The following is a 25,698-nucleotide window of genomic DNA, read 5'->3' as shown; positions in this document are numbered from 1 at the left end:
GTGGGGTTCCAGGGACTGGATGTTCCTCCTGTGAGAACCACCTCAGTTTTGTCTGGGTTAAGTTTGAAGTGGTTGAAATTCATCCAGTCCCTGATGAAAATCATAACCGATTGAAAATTGTGAATGGACTCAGGGGAGTGGGAAAGGTTAAAAATCAACTGGAGGTCATCTGCATTATTGAAGACTGTGACCTCCAGTTGCTGTAAAGCAAACATGAGGGGGAAGATGTATAAGTTAAATAAAAGGGGGGAAAGGGAAGAGCTCTGAGGGACACCGCACTGCACCCTGCATGGGGAAACAGAAAAATCTGCTAGGTGAACAGCCTGGGTGCGGTCTCTCAAGAAGAAAGTGAGCCAAGCCAAAGGGGGCCCCCTGATGCCCGCTGCCTCGACACGGGAAAGTTGAATGGAATGGTCAACCGTGTCGAAGGCAGCGGACAAATCAAGGAGGACCAGGGCTTGGGACCGGTTGGCATCCATCCCCTCCCTGAGTCTGTCCAGGACAGAAACCACAACCCTCTCGGTGGAGTGGAGAGGGCGAAAGCCGGCCTGGCAGGAGGCCAGACAGCCGCTCTCCTCGACAAAAGAGCCGAGGACAGTGGCAATGTGGCACTCCAAGATTTTGCCCAGGTAGGGAAGAAGGGAAATGGGACGATAATTGGAAAGGGAAGAGGGGTCGGCACCAGGTTTCTTCAGGATGGGGATTATAATTGCCGCTTTGTGAGGGTCAGGGACAGATCCTTTACTGAGCGAATTGTTAAGAAAAGCCATGTGGGGGGTGGGGCAGGCTAAGAAAATCTCTCTCAAAACAAACACTGGGCAAACATCGGAGGTGTCATGATTTACTAACCTATACACCTCCTGCTTTGCAGCAAGTAGGTTTTTATCCCATCAAGAAACCCACCCCTGTCCCGTGCACCCAGCACGCCAAAGTGAATGTATAAAAGTGCTAAACAATCATGTAATGATGTGAACCTTTGGTTGGTGTATTTTTAAATGGACATTGGAATCTTTACATTTCTGAATCATGTAATACCGCTAATCATGATAAACCTGTACATGCTGAAATGCTAAATTGCTTTGCCGAGTTTTCCTGTCTCTATTATAAGTTTCAGAGAATCATAATTGCATAGCCAAGTGGTGCTGCTTTTCGTTACGAGTATCAAAGGTAGAACTGCCATCAGGGAGAGGCTTCTGACGTACACGCACGCTGGCAAAATGTGCGCGGTGTGTCATCTTCTCCTGGGTGTGGCTCAGCTATAAAAAGCCACACCCAAAGCTTCCCGATGCTTCGTCTTCCGCCGCGCCCTCGAGAACAACTCACCTAGAGACTTCCTGGGATCCTGGACGCGAGTCAAGGCCTGAACATCTTCGGAAGGACTTCGGATTTCTGCACATTCTTCAGCGCGCATCCCTGAAAGAAAGAAAAGACATAAGCTAAGTGAAAATCTTTCTATAATTAATGCAAGGCGCCCTACGCAAGCAAGCAGCAACCGATTCAAAGACTTGAACTTACCTGGCAATTCTTTAAAGACATTTTGGAGCATTTGATTGAAGTCACAATTTGAATTCTGAAAAGAAAGAAGAAACTTTGAGAAAATATCAAAGTATTAGATAGCTTGGGACAATAAGATTTGATATTTGAGATTTGCAATTTGTTTTTGTGTGTGAATATTATTTCGTTTTAGATGGTGAAGGCGAAGAATGTTACGACAAAGTGTAATGAGTAAGTGTGAAGTACAAGAGAAATAGAAGAGTAAAAATTATGAATGTTGTGAATAGGAAATAGAAAGAAGTAACTTATTCGCAAATGCTTATTTCTACTTAGGAAAGAGAACTTGACTTCTCCTTCTTGAATTCAACACTTCTACTTCAACAAGCCACATCGCCTCATCCCACCTCGATGACAACACGGACGCGACGCTTAGATTCTTACTGTCGCAGGTAGGCCCTTAAGGAGTTTTAAAGGAGGACAGTGAATTGTGAAATGCAAGTAATTAAGGTGTGCAGGAAATAAGAATTAAAAGTTACAGGAGTTTCTTTGTTGCCTCGCAGGTCGACAACCCAGGAACCGGTAGCGTCCAATTTCCGGCCTCCCTCCCTATTTTTTCTATTTGATTACCTAGGTGTTCTAATAAAATCACTAGGTGTTGCCTAGAAATTTGGGGAAGTTGGTCCATAACGTCTCTGCGAAATCCATCTGCAAGCAACTCACAGGTAAGAGTGCTTGTAGTCTTGACAGAAGACGAAGCCCACGACAATCATTTCGCCCAGACGTTATGGATGCTTCTGATCCAATTTCTTTGCAAGACATTGCAAACATGTTAACAGCAATTCAGGAAGAAAATGCTGCCCTTCGTAGGGATGTCACTGTGATTCAGCACAATATACAATCTGGACCTAGTACTTGGAGCTTTTCCCCTAGTCAGAAATCTGTGTTAAAACCAGCCACTTTCCAACCATGGTTTCAAACCTTGCACTCAAGTTCAAATTCTTCCACTACCCCAACTCAAATCCAAGTAGTGACTCCTGTGCCCGTTCCTTTAGCACCACCGGAAAGGTTTTATGGGGATAACAACAAGTTTTCCATCTTTTTGAATCAATGCCAATTACATTTTATTGCTAAACCAACAGCCTTTCCAGATGATTTTTCCAAGCTAGCTTTTATTTTATCCTACTTAGGTGGTGACGCAGCTCAATGGTCAGTACCATTAGTTGATCAAAATGACCCTATTCTTTATGACCTTAGACGTTTTAAAAATGCTATGAAAAAACTGTTTGCCAAGCATGTATTTGTTCAGTCTGCTGATCATGAACTTCTACACTTGAAACAAGGATCTTCGGATCTTTTACATTACATATCCCAGTTTAATAGACTAGTAATCGAAGCGCGCTGGCCCGAGGATAAGCGAGTGTCTATTTTCTATAAAGGTCTCAAGGATGAGCTAAAAGATATGGTCACACAAATTTTAGACCCACCAGAAGATATAGAGGATTTTATTGACTTAGTGGTAAAATTGAATCATCGTTTATCTGAACGAAGAGGGGAGGAAGGAAAGGCTGACACTAAAGTGTATTCCTTTAAAGAAAGGATTAGTAGTGTAAAAGCTGAGACTTCACCTAGGGTGGATTTAGGAGAACCTATGCAGATAGGATCCATTAAAGGACCTTTGAGCAAAGAGGAAAAAGACAAAAGGAGAAAATTAAATCAATGTCTTTACTGTGGAAAGCCTGGACATTTTGTTAAAGAATGTCCAGTTCGTCCAAATAAACCTAAAAACAAAGGCTCCGAGGTAGGGTTGATACAGCAGTCGGAAAACTAACTGGCTCGACAAATCAAGAGGTCAGATTGTCGAGTATGTTATCTAGCTTGGCCTCCATTACCCCTGAGATAACGTCTCATCATCTCAGTATAAAGATTTCTTTACAGTCACTTTTAACAAAAGAAAGGATTTGGACAGTTGACGCTCTAATTGACTCTGGAGCTACAGGCAATTTTATAGACACTTGTTTCTTGAAGGATCTAAAATTTGGAACTGAGCCTAAAGAACATCCCGAATTTGTAAAAGCTGTAGATGGTAAGGAGTTATCATCTGGACTGATTCAATTTCATACAGAAACGCTCTTAATGTCTTGTTTAAATAAACATGAGGAAAAAATAACTTTTGACATAATTGATGCCCCCCAATTTCGTTTAATTTTAGGCATACCCTGGTTAGTAAAACATAATCCAAAGATTGACTGGGTGAAGAAGACAGTGTTATTCGATTCTGAATTCTGTCAATCCTCTTGTTGGCAATCTCGAGAATCAGAATTATTAGTTCAAGGTAGTAATTTTCCTTTTCATTCAAAGAGTGTTTTGTTATTGGAAGGGGTTCCTAAAGAATATACAGACCTTCTTGATGTGTTTGATAAAAAAAGGGCTAACACTTTACCACCTCATCGAGATTTCGATTGTCGAATTGATCTTGTACCGGGAGCTACTTTACCATGTAGTAGAATATATGCTCTCACTGAGAAAGAAAATTAACACTTGAGAGAATATTTAGATGAGTATTTGGCTAACGGTTTTATTCGCCATTCAAAATCTCCAGTATCCTCCCCCCTCTTTTTTATCCCGAAAAAGGGGGGAGAGTTGAGAACATGTATTGACTACCGAGCCTTGAATAATGTCACCATCAAAAACAGATATCCGCTTCCCTTGATACCCACTCTTTTAGATCAGCTAAAGGATGCCACTATTTATACTAAATTGGACTTAAGAGGTGCTTACCACTTGGTAAGGGTACGAAGCGGAGACGAGTGGAAAACAGCCTCTCGTACCAAGTTCGGTTTGTACGAATACCAAGTCATGCCGTTTGGACTCTGCAATGCACCAGCTGCATTCCAATTTTTTATAAATGAGGTCTTAAGGGAATTCTTGGATATTTGCTGCATTGTGTATATAGATGATATTCTCATCTATTCAAAAGATACCATGGAACATGTAAAACAAGTAAGAGCTATTCTTCGAAAACTACTTGACAACTCCTTGTACATTAAACTAGAGAAAAGTATTTTTCATACCACAAAGGTAGAATTTCTTGGATATGTTTTAAGTCCCAATGGAATTGAAATGGACCCAAAGAAAATTCAAGCAGTACTGGATTGGTCTAGTCCCTCCTCAGTAAAACAGGTTCAAAGTTTCCTAGGATTCGCAAATTTCTATAGGCGGTTTATCTGTGGTTTTTCCCACATGATTACCCCAATAACTAGATTGTTAAAAAAGAATGTTAAGTTCGAATGGGATAAGGAAGCTGGGGAGGCTTTTCAAAATCTCAAGAGACAATTTACCACAGCTCCCGTGTTGATGCATCCTGATCCTTCTCGACCCTTCATAGTAGAAGCGGATGCTTCACAACTTGCCATTGGGGGTATTCTATCCCAGAGACATAAAGAAACCAGTCAGATGCATCCTATTGCATTTTATTCAAGAAAACTCACACCTACCGAGCAGAATTATGCCATCGCTGACAAGGAATTGTTAGCCATAAAAGCAGTTTTCGAAGAATGGCGTCATTATTTGTTAGGGGCTAGGCACCCTGTAACAATCTATACAGATCATAGGAATTTGCAATTTTTGCGTTCTGTAAAAGCCCTGACAGCTAGACAATTGCGGTGGACGCTTTTTTTTAATGACTATAATTTCATAGTCACTTACCGTCCTGGAAAAGAGAATTTGAAGGCAGATGCTCTGTCTCGCATGGGAATTGCGGAGGAAAAAGATTGTTCTCCTGAAGAGATTCAACCAGTATTGTCAGATCATTGTTTTAAAATAGGTGTGATTGTATCTGATGTGATGGAAGACATAAAAGGAAAGATAAAAGAAAAATCAATGGAAGAATGGCATAAGTTGTATCCTTTGTTACAAAACAAAAATGATTTGTTGTACATGAATGAACAGACGTTAGTACCCACACAAGAACTTCAAGAAAAGGTGATACAATTACATCATGACACTTTAATGTCTGCTCATCCAGGAGTAGCTAAGACTAGTCATTTAATAAAAAGAAACTTTTGGTGGCCTTCTTTGTCTAATGATGTTAAATCATACGTTGAGACTTGCGTAGTTTGTTCTCAAAACAAAACACAACATCAAGCTCCCAGTGGCCTTTTGCTTCCTCTGCCGATTCCACCTCAACCTTGGCACACATTGTCCCTCGACTTCATAGTAGAGCTTCCTAAAACAAAAGAAGGCTATACTACTATTTTAACTGTGGTTGATCATTTTACTCGAATGGCTCATTTTGTCCCGTTAAAGAAAATTCCTTCTGCCAAGGAGTTAACTCAAATTTTCTCTAAGGAAGTAATTCGTTTACATGGCATTCCTTCTGTAATAATTTCAGACAGAGGCCCTCAGTTCATATCCCACTTTTGGCAAAATTTAGGAAAAACTTTAGGCATGGACATTCGTACTTCTTCTGGTTATCATCCTCAAACGGATGGCTTAACTGAAAGAACTAACCAAACTATCGAACAATTCCTACGATGTGCTCTAGTAGAAGAAGAAAGAGAATGGTCTGATATATTATGGGTTTTAGAATTTGCATATAATAATATGGATAAATCCTCTACTACTTTTTCACCCTTCTTCAGTACTTATGGGTTTCATCCAAAAAATATTCCAGGTTCTGTAAAAATTCCATCCGATATACCGTCTTTAGAAGATCATATCAAAAGAATAGTCCATGTTCAAGAACAGGCTCAATATCATTTAGCACAAGCAAAAGAAAAGCAAAAAGAAACCTCAGACCTACACAGAAAACCACCACCCAAATACTCCATAGGAGATAAGGTGTGGTTATCCACAAGGAATTTGAAGATTAGAACCTGTAAGAAATTCTGTCCCAAATTTATCGGACCATTTCCTATTGAAAAAATAATAAATCCGGTTAGCGTAAAACTGACTTTACCAAACAGATATAAATTTCACTCGGTATTTCATGTGTCTTTAATCAAGCCCTGTGATCCTAAAACCAGATTTAAAGGAAAGCCCGCAGTCATACAGATTAATGGAATGCCAGAATTTGAAGTTCAAAAGATTGTAGATTCAAAAAGAATTCGTGGGAAATTGTTTTATTTAATTCATTGGAAAGGTTACGGTCCAGAGGAACGAACCTGGGAACCTCTGTCAAATTTGCAGAATGCTCCTCGATGTCTGAAACGCTTTCATCTTCAAAATCCAACTAAACCTAGACCAGTTCCTCAGATTTTGGGAGGGCTCTTGAGAGGGGAGTACTGTCATGATTTACTAACCTATACACCTCCTGCTTTGCAGCAAGTAGGTTTTTATCCCATCAAGAAACCCACCCCTGTCCCGTGCACCCAGCACGCCAAAGTGAATGTATAAAAGTGCTAAACAATCATGTAATACCGCTAATCATGATAAACCTGTACATGCTGAAATACTAAATTGCTTTGCCGAGTTTTCCTGTCTCCATTATAAGTTTCAGAGAATCATAATTGCATAGCCAAGTGGTGCTGCTTTTCGTTACGAGTATCAAAGGTAGAACTGCCATCAGGGAGAGGCTTCTGACTTACACGCACGCTGGCAAAATGTGCGCGGTGCGTCATCTTCTCCTGGGTGTGGCTCAGCTATAAAAAGCCACACCCAAAGCTTCCCGATGCTTCGTCTTCCGCCGCGCCCTCGAGAACAACTCACCTGGAGACTTCCTGGGATCCTGGACGCGAGTCAAGGCCTGAACATCTTCGGAAGGACTTCGGATTTCTGCACGTTCTTCAGCGCGCATCCCTGAAAGAAAGAAAAGACATAAGCTAAGTGAAAATCTTTCTATAATTAATGCAAGGCGCCCTACGCAAGCAAGCAGCAACCGATTCAAAGACTTGAACTTACCTGGCAATTCTTTAAAGACATTTTGGAGCATTTGATTGAAGTCACAATTTGAATTCTGAAAAGAAAGAAGAAACTTTGAGAAAATATCAAAGTATTAGATAGCTTGGGACAATAAGATTTGATATTTGAGATTTGCAATTTGTTTTTGTGTGTGAATATTATTTCGTTTTAGATGGTGAAGGCGAAGAATGTTACGACAAAGTGTAATGAGTAAGTGTGAAGTACAAGAGAAATAGAAGAGTAAAAATTATGAATGTTGTGAATAGGAAATAGAAAGAAGTAACTTATTCGCAAATGATTATTTCTACTTAGGAAAGAGAACTTGACTTCTCCTTCTTGAATTCAACACTTCTACTTCAACAAGCCACATCGCCTCATCCCACCTCGATGACAACACGGACGCGACGCTTAGATTCTTACTGTCGCAGGTAGGCCCTTAAGGAGTTTTAAAGGAGGACAGTGAATTGTGAAATGCAAGTAATTAAGGTGTGCAGGAAATAAGAATTAAAAGTTACAGGAGTTTCTTTGTTGCCTCGCAGGTCGACAACCCAGGAACCGGTAGCGTCCAATTTCCGGCCTCCCTCCCTATTTTTTTTATTTGATTACCTAGTTGTTCTAATAAAATCACTAGGTGTTGCCTAGAAATTTGGGGAAGTTGGTCCATAACATCTCTGCGAAATCCATCTGCAAGCAACTCACATGTAAGAGTGCTTGTAGTCTTGACAGGAGGGGGAACCGGATTTAATTCGTACCAACAGGGGAGATAGAGTCTCCCTCGTCAGTGGAGGAATGTGGTCCAGATAAAACCTATTAGGTGGGGGTTCAGAGGTAGGGGGGGAAGGAGGAGGTGGAGGTATCTTAGCCTTGATGGCTTCAATTTTCTCAATAAAGAACTTGTTGAGAGAATCGCAGAGGGATTGAGAGGGGGGAGGTTTGAGAGAAGTTCTGTCTGATAAGGCCAACTCGTGGACGGTGGAAAAGATTTTCCTCGGCCGATTTTCGGCTGAGAGTATTTTGCCCGAGAAATACTTGGTCTTGGCCAGAAGAATTGCATTTTTGTAAGTAGTGAGCATGAGTGAGTAGTGGGTTTTCCGTATTGGGCAATAGGCGCGCCTCCAGGCGCGCTCGGCCTGATGTACAGCTAATTTCTTTCCTTTAAGGTCATCAGTAAACCATTTGTTGGGGTTATGAGCGCGTTTAACTGTGACACGTTTCAAGGGGGCCACTTGATTGCATGTCCTAGAGAGCCAGGTGTTGATGGCAGCAAGCTGGGATGAGGGAGAAAGTTCCTCTAAGACTGGATACGAGTCTTGAAGGGAGGAACAGAGGGAGGGGACATCGACCTTACTCCAGTTACGAGCCCAGGTGTTTTTAGGGAAGGAGGGCCGTTTAGTCGGGCTGAGGTCTAGGAAGAACGAAATCAAAAAATGATCGGACCAAAGACAGGGCATAATGGTAGGGGGTGTGACCAGGATGTTTAATGACCAGATTTGGTCCAGGATATGCCCCGTGATATGGGTAGGGGTAAGCACATGTGAATTAAAATTTAAACTGGAAAGGAGATCAGTGAAGTCTTTAGATACCGTATCTTCCGCCGGATCAAATGGCCAGAAGTTAAAATCACCAAGTACTAGGATGGAAGAATTGTTAACTGCTAGTGTGGCAATCAGTTCCTGAAACTCGGTAATGAAGTGGGGGGTGGGGTGGGGAGGGTGGTAGGTAAGGACACAGGTGATCGGGATTTGAAAGGAGGCAGATCGCATCACTAAACAATAGACCGCCGTGATGGTCAGGGAGGAGAGTATTTGAAAGTGGAGATCAGAGCGCACAATCAGGGCGATGCCTCCACCTGCCTTGCCTATCGGCCGATCGGCCCGCAGGACATAGTAGGAAGGGGGCAGGGCAGCAAGGATATTAGGGAGGGAATCGGGGCAGAACCAGGTTTCAGTTAAAATCAGAATATCGGGTTTGTAAGAGTCAAGGAATTCAAAGAGTTCAAGATGGTGCTTGACTGCCGATCTTGTGTTTAAATGGAAGGCCGAAACAGTTGACGCTGGGCCAGGTGGCCGGGGGGGTTCAGGGAGGGGATGGGGTGAGAGTAGGGAAGGAAAAGGGACGGATGGGGAGAGGGAAGTGGAGTGAGGTCTGGTGAGGCCAAGTTTGGCAATTGTAGCGGTGGCTGTGGGACTAAGGGACCAAGGGCCCTGATAAAGATAAAGTTCTTCAGAGGGGTAGGTTAAAAATTGGGCATAATGAGGTGCCCCTTGCCCCGGTAGGCCGCGGACAGGCGCAGACAGGCTTGCCTTTGGCGCGCCTTCGGCGCTCCGCAGGCACGCCCGCTGCGCGAGCGCATGGGGCGTCGCTTTTGTAGCCTAGGTGCGCGATGGCTAGAGCGCTGTCCTAGGAGTTGTCACTGCCCCTCCCAAGATGTCTGCTGCAACCCCGTCAGCCCTCCGGAACAAGTGGCACTCAGCCGTGCCGGACCGGGGCTAGTGGAGCGGGAAATGAGTAAGGAGGCAAGCAGCGGTGAAATAGAAATACAGGCGAGGTAAGATAGTTTTTAAAATGTCCTGCCATAAAAGAAACCTCTGAGGCGAGCCCACACGCAGCCACAGCAGCCGCGAACCCACTGCCACTTGGTTCTAGCTGCATTTCAATATTGCAAGGCTATATCACTTGCAGCTCGAGTTCCTTGGAACCCACTGGGGGCAAGGTGAGGCAGGTCCCAGGACCAGGCTCCGACAGTCACTTGATTTTTACTTTGCTCATAGGGCCCTCGTACAGAATACTTCTGGCTGTCCCTAGTGGTGAAGAACAGGGGCCGCGATTGCTGGTTTTACTGCTTAGACTGTGCAGGTGAGGACAGGGATGCAAACTCTTGACAATGGGGCCACAGAACTATCTGTTTGAAGCTGCAGCAGGGTTCCCTCAAGGCACAGCTATGAAAAAAGTTAGTGTTAGCTGGACTGGCTACCACCAAGCCTTGGCAGTGGCAAGCTCAGCCTTCGGTCAATTCGAGTCTGGGGGGAAATGGTAGCCACCTGAAACTTCTTCTTTGCCCTTCAGTTGTAAAAAAATGAAATATGAGATTTGGGTGCTAGGAGACCCCTTAACTTCTAGATTTAGGGTTTGTAGCTAATGGGCCACTAGCCCCAGCATCTTATCGGGTCTTGAGGTGACCACTACCGGAGGACTGTGGCACCTTTTCTACTCAGAAGTCTCTAGTCTGCCACTTTTAAAAAGGGTAGAACCCTTCTCCCGCTATACCGACCAGGTGGCTCACCCTAGGAGTGTGGCTAGCCTTCCGGGGTGTACGCCTTCTGACTACTTAATTTTCTCACCTGATCGGGTTACAAATGTGCATGGGTCAGGGGGTTGGGTTTTCCTCCTTTGGGAGGAAGCCTGGTGGCATGTCAGCAGTGGTGCGAGCTTTGAAGCTCACCACCCTGAGGTGCCATTTCACTAGCCATCCTGTCAGGGAGGGAGCTAACATCTTCAGCCCAGGCAGGCCTTTGTTTCTGGCTACTGGGAGTGTTCACACCTCCTGGCAGGGGGTCAGATTCTTTTCTTGGAGGCAGCAGCTTGTTGCGATGTGATGACTCCTATATAAAGGTAGCGCAATGTAATGACTTTGATGTAAAGGTTGTTTCCCTGCACTCATATGTTCACACCTTTAATATATTTCACCCTGCTTCTTGGACTCAGGAAGCCTTCTTTAGGGGTGACTGACATATTTTACAAATAGTGCTGTGACCGTGCCACTCATGGTGAGGTACTGGTAACTAAAGCTGCTGGTTTTGGTAAATGCAAAAATAGGGTTTGATGATTTTTGGCAAATTAATTAATCTCCCTGCGCCTCTGAAAAGAGTGTAACATTTTCTGGTTCTTTAGAGCTAGAATCAGACACTGGTTGTAGTAAGAAAGTCCAGTAGCGGAGATGTAGTTTAAGTAGGTTTACTGAGTTCTCTTTATCTTGTCAATGCATGCGTGGCATCCTTGTCGCTAAAATGTGTAGTAAGGAAGACCAGTTGATGAGAGGTAGTTTAAGTAGGTTTATTGAGTCTTGGTTACAAGTTGGCAAGTTCATGTAGAGCAACAATCCCACCAGGAGCAGCCTGCCTGCTGCTCAGCCCATACTCCGACTGTCACACCTCACCTCACAGGCACCATTTATAATCACCACACCAACATTCCACGCAACACATTCACACTGGCTCAGAAGCTATGGCCAAAGCAGCAGGAGAGATGCATAAATACATATATAGGATACTACATAGGTGAACCTTTATATAGCCAGACTGCCATTAATACCAGATTCTGGCACTGTTATGCATCCCTCTATGCCCCATCACCAAAGATACCACTTCAGGCCATTGAAGACTTTATGAGACCACTGCAGAACCCAAGGAAGATGCAGACGAGTTAGGTGGAGGTAATAAAATGGAAGAAATAAGAGCGGCTATCAATAGTCATATCAACGTGAGACCTGATTCTAGCGGTCCGACAAGCGCGGAGCATCTGCACGCATGGCTTCATTTCAAAGCACCTACTTCGCCAGACACAGGTACACGGATTAACGTCACCTGTCCCCTACTTTTAACTAAGGCTACTGCATTCTGGAGCTACATTTTCCATCAGCAGGACGATTCTTTCCTGCTTTCTGGTCATTGTACATACACGCATTGTTGTGGTTTCACACATTTGCATAAGCTGTTGCACGGCCGTGCAACTCAGCTTTCCTGTCATCACCTTTCTTCCCCTCACAGGGCACCTGGTGGGTCCCATGTGAGTAACTGTTTGCCTTCACTTTCACCTACCCACTTGTCACGATGACAGACTATACCTTCATTCAGATGTCCCTATATCGTTAGGTCCTTAAGAGACCTTTCATCCCATAAAGGGTCGAAATGTTGTCGCCTTTAAAAGAGTGAACTATCCTCATCATTTAATTCCTTGGATGTTCAACTTTAAAAATTTTAGTTGGAAACCATTTGGAATTGTCACTAATTGTCACATTTTCTTGTAGGTTCCATGTTCACTGGGGACACAATGCACTGTACAATTGCATAACTGTTTTTTTACATAAATATTTACTACTCGTACTTAAGTTTGTGTTGTGTATGTTCCTTCTCCTTCAGATATCGCACTAGCCCAATTCTACATTGTGATTGTGCATTTGCATATTAGATACTGTATATATATTTTTTTTCCACATGAACCACTGTTTCTGCATATATCAATAGTATGGAACATGGTAAAGTCCCAGGAGCTGATGGTCTACCTATGGAGTTCTTTACCATATATAGGAACACCTTGGCTTTGAAATTTGTAGAAGTTTACTCTGCAGATCGAAAATCTGGCCATCTTCATGTGTCCACATGTGAAGCTTTTGTTATACCATTATTGAAACCAGGTCACAATCCCATGGAGGTCAGAGCTTATCGGCCTTTGTCCATGCTTAATGTGGATTATAAAATTCTTAGTTGAATCCTAGTTACCCATCTCCTTCCCCACATGCCCACTTTAATTCGCATAGATCAAACAAGATGTATTCCTGGGTTCAATACTGCTGGCTGTTCCAAAACCTGGAATCACATATTTTGGAACTGATCTGGGGGACTAGTAGTCGTAGGGTGTTGCTAGCCAAATTTCAGAATCCTGTAACGGAAAGCAGCTTGGCTGCTCCAGACTTTCAGTTTTACTGTTTGGCTACACAGCTGCAATGGCTCAACAAGTAGATTTATCTAGGTTGCATCCTGAGGAGAGTGTTATCGGTTCACCTCCTGACTCAAGGGACTTATCACAGTTCTTCTTTGTTCTACATGCTGTCTCTCAGGAGCACCAGGTGATACAGCAGTGCTGGTGACGTTGTCTGCAGCAAACTCACATTCCTGATCCCTACTCGCCAGATCTGCCACTAAGGTAGTTGAAGATGGTGGTCTTCGAAGGGGCACTGGGTGGGTGGGATTGCGAGATGGGCTGCCTATGGGGTAAATCCCAATGGAGATATGTATCATGACAGAGAATTGTGCTTATTTGAAGACTTGGTGAAGGACTTCAGAATTCCTGGCGGCCACTTGTTGTTGCACTGGGCAATGATAGTCACAATTAGGAATCATTAGGGAAATGGAGACTTGGAACATGCAAGGCACAAAGTCTGTCAACTGCTCTGTACAATGACAGGTCATGTAAAAGCAGTCACGTCACTATATCAGGAAAGAGGAGTTGGCTTAAAGTCTAGGGCGGTGGACCTCGAATCTGGGGAACTGGGTTTGAGTCTCAGCAATGACTCCGAACATCCTGTGATTCTGGGCAAATCACTTAATCTCCTTGTGCCAAAAAATAAAATAAAAAAATTAATGTGTCCTCATGTAACGCAACTGGTGTTATGTAAAGCACTCTGATACCTAATACCTTTGGGTCAAGTTCGCGCTATATAAACTCTATAAAATAAATAAATAAAATATCAAGCCATAATATTCTAATCACCCTTACAGATTTGAAAGTGAAATAGGAGCTGGATTTAGAGGTGCAGATTATTGAGATGGAAAGGGAGAAGATCCTAGCACACATGCCCACTGCCTCTCATAATTCCAGGTTCAAAATAATTAATGGACTTTTATTTTCTGCATAGAGCTTACCTTACACATGCTAGGATCAATAGCTTCTATTCAACTGCTACTGCACTATGTCCAAGATGTGATGAGTTTGGGGTAGAAATGTTCCTCATGTTATGGTCCTGTCACTCTTTAGCGGGGTACAGGGACGCGGTAGTGGACAGCATTAATGATGGCACACAACAGGTGATCCCTTGTACACCCCTAGCCTGCCTTCTTGGGGGTTACTCGTGCCCTAAGAAGTGAATAAAATACTAGATTTATTGGTTTTGTTTGGCATTGATACTTGCAAAACCAGAATTGACAATGCATTGGAAATCTGCTGGGGGACTACGATTTCTTAAATGGCAAAATGAGCTGGTTGCATGGACAGGACTTGAGAGTGCTGTATTGTTTTGTGAATTGAGAGGGCGTAGAACAATTGATGGGGCTAGAGCATGGGAACAATTAGTTGATAACCTACGGGCTCCTGATGAAGGCTCAGATACATCTGACAGCTCCCATATTTTGCTGGAGGATTCAGAGGATGGAAGTAATTGATTTTACCAGGAAGGCTTTGGGTGGGATTTGGAACTAGAGTGGTGAGCTCAACTTGGCAGGGGATTATTGAATTCCATATATGACAGCTTAGTAAGGCAAAACTAAAAGTGGGGGTGATGGGTGTTCTTGTTTGTTAGTTGCTACCTGAAGAGGTTAAATGGCATGTTTTATTATGTTATACATTTTGGGCCGCACATGTTTGAAAGATGTGCATATCTTTAACCAGTTTTACTCTGTACTACTGCAAATACTACAGCAAATAGATAATTGTCAGTTTCTGATGTGCTATGTCAAGGACATGTGTATCTCTGTACTACCACAGTTCATAGATCATCATCTTTTTCTGATGTGCTGAGTCCTTGGATTTTATGTCTTTTGTTATAAAAATGACATTTTGTTTAAAATAAATAAGTTTTCATGTTCCATTGTGCCAAGTTAACACTAAAAGAACTTTAAAAAATGATAATAATTTGTGAGGTCTTCAGGCTTGCTTCAACAAAAAGTAAAGATAAGGATATGAAGTCTTAAGGAAGTATTCGATTTTACAAATTGATACATGGGATATCAATTAAAGACTCAGAGGCATATTTATGAGAATTTTCATGCAGTGCAGGGCAGCATGGTATGTGTTGTATTTAAAAGAATACAGTGCATTCCTGCCCTTTCCCTTGTCCTGGTGCCGTTCTGGTTGCCTAGAGTCAACACAGGTACCCTTGCCTCATGATGCAAGGGTGCCTGTGTTGCATGCAGGATTGTTTTGGGTCAGGGATGTCCTTCCTGAGAGGTATATTCCTCTATCTATGTGTGCAGCAGAATGCAGCACACATAGAAAGAGGAAGTAACGAGGAGAAATAAAGATATTTCTCCCCATTACCCCTCTCCTGGGAGGCGTATCTTTCTGGCTCATTCCCAGGTTTGCCAGTTCTAGTAAATCTGGGAATGCATCAAAAACCATGGAAGTTGTGTGGGAACATCCATGCAATGCCCTTGGAACGGATGTATGACATTACAACGCATGCTTTTACCACAAATGGTTTTACAACGCATGCCTTTACAACGCATAGTGTTGAGGGGTGCTGGATAGTGAATAGTTTAATTTACTATTCCAACTCCAGTCCCCGTGGATAGTAGGGAAGGTGTTGGATAGTAAATTAAATCTATACCCTATCCTAGAGCGCCCCCCAGCGCAATGCGTTGTAATGGTTTGCGTTGTAAAAGTTGCGATGTAAAGGCACTGCGTGCTAAAAGTTGCGTTGTAAAGGATGTTTCCCCCATGGAACAACTCCCTAGCAGAGAGTAAGACAACACAGCGATTTGCTCTGCTTTGCATTACTCGAGATGACGTCACTTAGGGCCACGCAAAGTGGCCTTGCGTAGCTTCATAAATCACATTTTTCAGTTGAGTTGCGCAAGTACCCTGGTACTTGGTGCAAGCACGACGCAGCCAGGGTCATAAACATGGGTGAAACAGGTGGAATACACTAAATTGTACAAACTGGAATCTTGTCATAGAGAAACTGGGCAGCAAAGTTGTGAAGAATGCTACAGGAGGGACTGATGGTGTGTAAGGTGTAAACAGTTGGGTAATATTGATGGCTGTCAGCAGTTGCAGAACACCTTTCACTAGAAATCGAACCCAGAGTTATGTTACATGGAACAGAAACTAATAGGTCATCTAAAAGCATTACCATTCATTAGTTATCGCGATAAGGCTTTTTGTTACATCACATAGCACAGTGATCGAGGAAATATGTGCAAACAGTGACTGCAATAGAAATAAGCATTTACAGTGAGAAAAACGAAGGTTGAGGAATGCATAAGCTTGCTGCATGCACAGAAAAAAAAAGATAATGTTTGAAGAATGCACTGGGATGATCCCTCTGGCAGGCATACAATGCAAACCAAAAATAGGTTATTTCAAAAAATAGTAATCCTTTATAAAGACCGCCCACTCAAAACAGATGTCAATGGTTACAAAAATCCACAATACATCGGAGTTCTGCTGCCAATGGGGGTGCCAGTTAGGAAACACAAAACAAAGCGATGTCTAATATCCTACTGTGTACAGAAATAATCAAAGAGCAATTTGTGCATTTTTTTAACTCGTTGTGCCTCTGCCAAGTGAAGTAATAAACACAGGGCCCGCCCTCGGATTTCATTATCATCATGTTTATTCATTTAAAGGTGTCACTGTTCATTCCGAGGACCGGGAGTACACCAAATAAAACGGGAACTCACAACTTCAGCTGTGGAAACAGTGACAACTTTTCACACCCAAAATTAAAAACAAAGCGCAGCAAATGACCCTTGATAATCATTTCTGCAGCTAAACTTGCCTCATTAGGAAGTGGAACTGTGGTGGCTGACATATTAATTTATATCTAATCAACCATGTGCTCCTTGATTAAGTCAGCTAATTACCCAATAAAGTCATTATGTTTCCTAATCTTCAAGCACAATATAATTACGATCATTATAATTAATGCAACAACATCTTTTTTTCTAATCTTCACGTATTGCAAGTCTCACTGCGGTAGACAGGTGTGCAGTAAGTAGTAGGGCCCCTAATTTCTGATACTTGCCACCCTCCTGTTGTAAGCACAGTTACAGGCGGTGCTAAACTCTCTTGATTGGCTAGGACAAGCACTTGAAATGGAATAATTTCAGAAGTAAGCATGGTAACTGCGCATACATACCATTATTGCTAAAGAGCACCCCCATACCTTCAATGGAAAAGCCCTGTCTCAAAATGGTAAGTGTCTCTGAGCACAATGATACACATCCTTATTGACAATAGTAAGCATTTTCCCTCTCACTGGATATGTTATCTTATGTTATATGGATTTGTGGGGCTCACATGTCACCTAAGGGGGTAACTTGGCGCCATGGAGGAAGAGGGTGCTAGGCCCAACCAGGAGAGAGTCTCTTGGGAAAAAAGGCCTACAGCTTTTTCTGGACCTTGAGGAGGGAGTCGGCGGGTCTAATGTGGAGGGGGAAATGGTTCAAAGTTTTGGGGGAGATGTATGAGAAGGTGGCCCGCCGGCTTTGGTTCATTTGATGCATGCCGGCAACTCAAATTCTTAAGTCAATATGTTTTGCTGGATATTGCTCTGTTTAATTGTGAAGGTGTCTACAGTAAACATAAAATATTTAAACAGTAGAATTATCAGCTGTGTGTAAGGTGACATTTAAAAAGACAAAGAGTTTATGAAAACTGAAACAGAATTACTAGGATGTGGGTGGGTACACCTGCAATCTACTGCCATCTTCAAAAGTTAGGAGCTTTTATCCAAAGTAAAGGAATCTTTCCTTTCTTCTATTGCCAAAAGAATGAGTTGCGAGAGTAATGAGGAAGAGGATGCCCTATATAAGGAGAATAGACAATTTGAAATTATGCTGTATAATAAATATAATGACGTAATATTCGCACTGGTCTTATGTAAAAAAGAACACTTGCAAGAACATGGCTAACTTGAGCCAAAAGAAGGGTGTTGTTTAAGATTCATGCAAACACAAAGAGATGATGGACGTAGCACTACATTTTATAGACACTCACCCCCAGTCACAGATCTGGGTTGAATCCATCATTGTTCTTTAGCTCACTTTGCCACCCTATTTCAGACCCATCCATATGCAAAATCAGTCTTGACCTTGTTCCTTACGGGAACAGTCGAGCTTGAACTGCCAAGCCAAGCCATTCCTGGACCGGAAACAAGCATCCTGGGACTGGTTTCGGGGTAACACCCCTCATCAGCCAGGCAAGTTAATGGTGTATAAAACAAACAAAATTATAGCGCTTTAATTATGTTATGTTATGTTAACAGATTTATATAGCACACAGCTGCCCCAGCAAAGGGGCGTCCCAGCGCTGTTACTGCAGACTGCTAAGAAGACCATGGAGCTAGCGCCAGAGGCCTCTCAAGCTGGGAAAAGATAGGTTTTAATGACGTTGCAAAATTGAGCTCGACGACACGGAAAAAGCATTCTCCTACTCTGGCCTTTCTCATCCTTTGGACAACAGCCAAGTGTTGACCCATTGAGCGTGGGCAGCGAGTGGGTACAAAGGATCAGATGAGATTTGCCAGGATATCTGGAGCCTGCGGATTCAAAATTCTGTGAGCGATGCAGAGGGTTTTAAACTCAATGTGTTTTGACACTGGCAGCCAGTGCAGTCTATGAATGGCACTAGTTGTAGGACATGTTCTCGGCAGACCAAGTAACGTCCGGGCAGCTGCATTTTGCACCCTTTGTAGGCGGAGAATTAGGTGGTTAACTTCTTTCTCTCCACAAGTTCTATTGCTTCAGGAGACCCACCTGAAAACTAATACGCAAAAACTTTTTAATCCCTAAATATTATTATAGAGCCTATTTTGCTTCAGCTGGGCTGGCAGTGAGGGGGTAGCGTTGTATCTAAGTAAAAGGTTAAATTAGGAGGACATACAAGTTCGTCTGGATTCTAATGATTGATGGATGTGGATTACAACCCAGATAAACGGGAACCCGTTTAATTTAGTGAGCTATTGTGCCCCGGTATTTGAACAATGTGAAAAGTTATAACAACTTGGATTAATAGCTTGTTCAATAGGTAGGGTGGTGTCTTAATAGTCTGTTCATTAGACAAGATTGTCTGTTCTTTTTTATTGTATCATATAATTGGACAGCATTGTTATTTTTTGACATTATGATGATATTTTGTTAATTTTTATTGATTGTCTTTTCATCTTTCCTTGTTTACAGCCCTGATGATGTCCCGGATGGGGACGAAACTTCCTGGCTGTTAATATGTAAATTTTGGTTTCATGTGATATAAATTGTTGTGTCTTCTGGAAGCTGACTGTATTGAATACATGCTTCAAAATAAAGAAAAATCAACGTGAATCTTCGCTTGTTTTGAGGAGCATTTATATAAATTGTTGTTATTTTAACGGATTAGGAAAGTGATATACTATTGCTTTTGAATGACCATGCTCCCTTCAATTTCTAGTTTTTTCTATTGTGCCCCGGTAGTCGACGACGCCAAAGCAATCCTTCAGATTAGTGAGGTGGGCATGGGAGCAGAAGGCCCCATATTTATATGAGTTGATTTTATTTCATACAGGATTTGGTAAGGGACACCTTAAACAAAACTAAGAAGAAGTTAAAGCCTTTTACCAAGAAAAGAATAGATATACTGAAATGGGAGTATCAACTGGTAGATCCATGGCATAGAGCTAATCCAGAGTCTTCACAATATACTTGTTTTTGACAGTGATTTAAATATGCCTTTCGTGTAGGTTTATTTTTTAATGTCTCACTCTTTTATCTGCGTGGTTCTGAAATATGGGCTAACACTTTCTCTGATCATTCATTGGTCAGTATCGATCTGGAGGTGGAAACTAGACAAAAGGAATAGTCCAGGTGGCAGATGGATCGTTCCCTTCTCTCTAAGCAGCAATGGGTAGCATATTAGAAAGCAAATAGAGATTTTTTTTCAGATAAACAAGGGCACTGCATCTTTTCTTCCAGTTTGGGGAGACTTTAAGGCAACAATCGGGGGACTAGTGGTAGCATTTAAGGCCACACAATCCAAAAGGGGGGCGGCAGGTATAGCTCAAATTCAGTCCGCAGTAGACAATGTTTTACAGCGCAGGACTAGTCAGTTGGAGACACATAATTCGGTAGATAGCTAATTAACTAAAGCCAAGCATGAGTTAAGGGTGTTTTTTATTCTAGAGGAAATACAGAACTCACAGCTATATCAGCACCTCGTGTATGAGGAAAGCCAGATGGTGGGGAAGTTCTTTGCTCGCTCAACCAGGATTAAACAGGAAGTGGCAATGATTATGGAACTGGCTGAACCAGAGACAAGTTCTGTCGTTTGTGAAAAGAATGGGATAGCTAAAATGTTCTTGTAGCATTATAATGACTTATATGCAGCTAAATATACGGTCTCAAAGGAGACTATATCTTAATATTTCCAGTCAATAACACTCCCACACTTGACAAGCACATGGTCAGAAGAATTAGAGTCAGATAGAACAGCAACAGAAATCCAATTTGCCTTGGCTACAATGCCTAGTGGCAAGGCTTGTGGCAATGACGGGTTCCCAGCCGTATTTTACAAAACTTTTTTTAGAGAACTGATGCCTCTTTAGTCAAGTTTTTTAATTTTATAAAAAAAAGGGGGGGAGATTCCATCAGATTTTAAAGAATCAACAATTGTCAGCTTTGTTAAGAAGGGCAAGAAGCCTAAGGATACAGACCAATAACTTTACTAAATGCAGATTTCAATATTTTTATGAAAATTTGGGCTAATCGTACGACCCCAATAGCTCAGAAGGTAGTCGATATAGATCAGACAGGATTTATCAGTGATAGGATGATCTCATCTAACACAGGTTTCTTAGTCCAAGCACTTGATTTTTTTAACATTAACTAGACCCCGGCAGAAATAATGATGATAGATGCGGACAAAAAAATTGATCTTGTTAATTGGGATGCTTTTTCTTTGGCCTTGAGAGTGTTTAGCTTCCCTTCCACTTCTTGCTCCATCAGAAACCTGAACAATTCAGATAGATGCTGGACACTGAGTCAGATTATTACCCTCTACCAGAGTAGGACATCCTCTGGTGTCTTTTATGACTTGTCTGGGTTGCATTCAGTGGCAGCGCATGCAGATAATCAAGGTGGGGTAGGGCAGGGGAGATGGAAGTACCAAACAATGGAATAGGGAAAATAAAAAAATAAAACCACCTACCTTGCCTTTGCTGCATTGCTGTTTTCGCCACCATTCCCAAGGGGGAAGGGATCCCTTGGGGACCACTTCTCATTTGCGAATGGGTTATCACCACATTCCTGGTCACAAAACGTTCATACATACCGCTGCGATTTGGCATTTGAAAGGGATGCCCTAAACACCCCTTTTCCAAATACCAACTCACAAATCCATTTTGTGATTCGATCACAGGTTACTTAACCGCAAAATAGGGGTTGATACATGGGAAAAGCCTTTTTTGCATTCACAAATGGGCTGATTCTGCGAACACAAACTAGCTACATAGATTTTAATTACAGATGGAGTAATGTCTGTCTATTTTATTAAATAGAAGAGGTTCTTGCACATTATACATCCTGAAATCAAGTATATAAAAGTGCGCTCATATGTGATAATGAAAAAAAAGTCTCTGTGAAATCATATATGTGACTAGGATCACACAATTTGAACAAGGAGAGAAGCCAATTCTGATTTCAGGTTATCGGTTTCAAAATTTGAAATTCAGCCACCAGATGGATATGGCAGTGTCCCCTACTCTCTCGTGTTTACATCAAAGGTTACTGTTTTGTTTTTCATTATTGGCTCATGGTGAGAACAACTGACACAGAGATAGCAGACCTCACTCAGGGTCCAAAAATCTAACTACAAATTTAAGAATGCATTTACTTGGGGGATGTCACACTCCAAACCCCCTCACCGTCCCCCACTATGCCTCTGGGCCAGGACCAGAATCCAACCACCCTCAGGTAACCAATCCCTAAGCAGAGGGGTAGGGCCATGTTGTATGGAAGAAGTCACAGCGACCATACAGAAGTATAGTAAAAAGGAAGTATTTATTAGGAGCTACAAGTATCAGCTGGTGTTCCAGCAAGAAGAGAGAACACCGAAGTAAGGAAGGATCCAAAAAGAATGAACAGATTAAAGGGGCAGTGAACAGAAAGCAATAACATGTGAAAACAAGATACAACATATCCTCATTCCTTCAGTTGAAAAGAAAGAAAGCAAGAAAGAAAGAATGAAAGAAAGGGAAAAAAAAAACTAAGGGTCATCACAATAATAATCACGCAAGTAAGAAGGAGGTTTCCAGGTTCTGCTCGTTGAGCCACGACCCTGTTCAGAGCGAGCATCAACCACCACCTTACCACTTGCAACTGCATCATCCACATCCACATCGGCATGTCTTTTGTAAAGTGCCACTCTTCTAAAATTCCAGTGTTCCCCATTGTCCAAAACCACACACCTTTCATGAACCGATTTGACCTTGTACGGCCCTCTAAACTTAGTCAAACCACCCGAAATCCGCCCTGGTTTCACTTTGACCGAGTCATTCACCCTGATTCTGTGAGGAAAATCCAGCACTGATGTTACAGCCATCTTCACCCCACTTGGATTGCCCAAACTCACACACTCCTTCATCCACGCAGGAATCAACTTAGTGCCAGCTGGATGACCCCTCATCACAGTGAAAGGAACCATGCCAGAAGAATAGATCTCGGTCATGCGGTAAGCCCAAATTAACTACTCCACTATACATTTCAATGAACCACCAGTAGCCACAGCCATTTGGATCGCACCTTAGACCATGCGGTTAGCCCTCTCAACAATTCCATTACCTTGTGGGTTGTAAAATGATGTCCTACAATGAACAATCCCACAGGCACACAGAAACTTCCTCATTTCCTCAGAGGTTAACTGAGTTCCATTATCTGTAATGAGCTTCAAAGGAAACCCTTCCTCCCTAAAAATCTCAGTTAACAGTTGAATTGTCACCCTAGTGGTTATTTCCTTGCAAAACTTAACAACTAACCACCTAGAATAAACATCAATCAGCACAAGGGCAAATCTTAAATCCACAGTAAGGGCATTGAAAGGACCTACAAAATCCATGCAAACAGAATGCCAAGGAGCAAGAAGATCCTCAATAGATCCATGAGGTACCTGACTGCCCAATTTAAGCCTTTTCTCACTCTCAAAACAGTCGGAACACCTCTCAACCCAATCAGAAACATGTTGATCCATTGACGGCCACCAGAAATATTCTCTCAACCTTTTTTTGGTTAGTGACTGACCCAAATGGCCTTCGTGTGCCAACTTGAACAGGGTGAACCTCAAATCTTGTGAGGGAATACACTTGTCACCTTTCATTACCATACTCTGCTCATTGTCCAAAATGGACAATTCATCTAACACCTTTAAATATGGCCTGACAGCACACTCAAGAGTGCTCTCCCGCCTGGTCCCCTTAACAATCAATTCCTTCACCTTACACAACACACCATCACCAGCCATGCACTCATCCCATTTCTCCTTTCCTATTGCACCGGAACAGGACTCCACTACATCGCCAACCGGCGCCACCGAACCTTCACACAAAGATGACTCAACACCATCCCGATCAACGTCCTGCCAGGGTAGCGGAAGTCTCGACAAACCATCTACCAAGTTATTTTTCCAGCCGGGAATATACTCAACCTTGTACAAATACTCTTGGAGTCTTGCAGCCAACCTTGCCAACCTCGCCGAACCTTTCCCAGCTCCTCCCGGCGACAATATTCTCACTAAGGGCTTGTGGTCAGTCTGTAACCTGAAAAGAGATCCCCACAGATACATCCTGAAATAAGCACACCCCCATGCAGCAACAAGTGCTTCTCTCTCTATTATAGAGTAGTTCCTCTCCGAAACAGTAAGGGACCTCGATGCAAAGGCGGCTTTCTTTAAATCAGAAGAATGAACCTGGGCAAGCACAGCCCCCAAGCCAACACCGCTTACATCAACAGTCAAGACAGACTCCAAGTTAGTATCGAAAGGTGTCAAAATACCAGCTTCACATATCTCTTTCTTAATACCAACGAACGCACCCTCCTGTTCTTGTCCCCAACTAAACTTACAACCCTTCCTGAGCAATAGTCTAATTTTCTCCGTCTTATCCGCAAAATTGCGAACAAATTTCGTGTAATACTCTATGAGACCGGGAAACGACCTCAACTGGTCCCTATCGACGGGTGCTGGTGCTTTCCGTATGGATTCCAACAAATCACGCTTTGGCCTCACCCCATCCGCCGACAAGGTATAACCCAGGTACTCCACCTCTTCCAACGCAAACTTGCACTTATCTTTCCTCAAAGTTAACCCAGCCAACTCCATCTTATTTAACACCGCCTTCAAGATTACATCATGCTCCTCTTTTGTTCTACCAAACAACAACACGCCATCTTGAAAATGAACAACATTTTCCACACCACTCAGCACCGAACCCATCACCCGCTGAAACACTCCTGCTGCCGACGCTAACCCCAACGGCATCCTGGTAAATTGGAAAATGCCTTCAGATGTAATAAACGCCGTCAGATGTTTTGACTCCTCATGGAGTCTGATCTGATGGTAGGCACTCCGCAAGTCTAACTTTGTGAAGGATCTGCCACCTTTCAACAACAGCACCAACTCATTAATATTAGGCAGGGGAAACCCATCCACGATAATATTATGGTTAAGTGTGTGTAAATCAACACAGAATCTGTATTTGCCATCAGATTTGGTCGTGATCACGACTGGCGAAATCCAACTTGAGGTTTCTATCTGCTCAATAACTCCTTGTTCCAACATTTCACTCAACATCCTTTTAACCTCAGCCCTAGCTACAATGGGTACTTTCCTGACCTTATGTTGCAAAGGAACGGCATCTGGTTTTAACATGATCCTATGCACATAGCCTTTCAACTCACAAATCTCTTCTTTAAACAACTCAGGCATCCCATCAACAATCGACAAGGTGGGTACTTCATCCACCACCATCACTTGATCATCAGCCCTCGGATTCAACACAATATGTAGATCGTACTGGTGTCGCCAACCCAATATGGCTGTACCAGACTGTGCAACGTACACCTTACCCCTCACGGTTCTTCCTTTGAATGAAATATTAGCAGCCATAAACCCCACAATCTCTATCCTTTCACCTTGGAACCCACCCGGATTGATGTCTTACGGTTCCAACTTTTGCCATTTCACTGAGGTAATATGAATTTTATGGTCAATTGTGTCCCCTAACGTAGACCCCAACGGCTCCATGTACGTGCTTCAAGTACATGTATGTTCCCTCCACAACCCGCTATGAAGACGCAAATACATTTGAGTTCAACGTTAACATGTCCTCTTTCATATTCACCATGAATGGGTCGAATATTCAGTTCCTAAGTATGCCGTGCCACCGTCTTTACATGGTGCACTTTCACGTTTTCCTGGCTCTGGCGAGCTAGACCCTGATTCCTGTCATGGAGCCCTTTCTGCCTTCTGTCTCTGAAAGCTGCAGCCTGGATCTGCATCCATGACCCTTACCCTACTCCCTGTGCGGCGAGCGGTGCCCGGCTGTCACGTCTAAGGCAGGATGACTAACCT

The sequence above is a fragment of the Lissotriton vulgaris genome, chromosome 12 (assembly GCF_964263255.1).
Source record: "Lissotriton vulgaris chromosome 12, aLisVul1.2, whole genome shotgun sequence".
In the NCBI taxonomy this organism is placed as follows: domain Eukaryota; kingdom Metazoa; phylum Chordata; class Amphibia; order Caudata; family Salamandridae; genus Lissotriton; species Lissotriton vulgaris.
The sequence above is the reverse complement of the archived record's forward strand: the minus strand, read 5'-3'. Positions refer to the sequence as shown.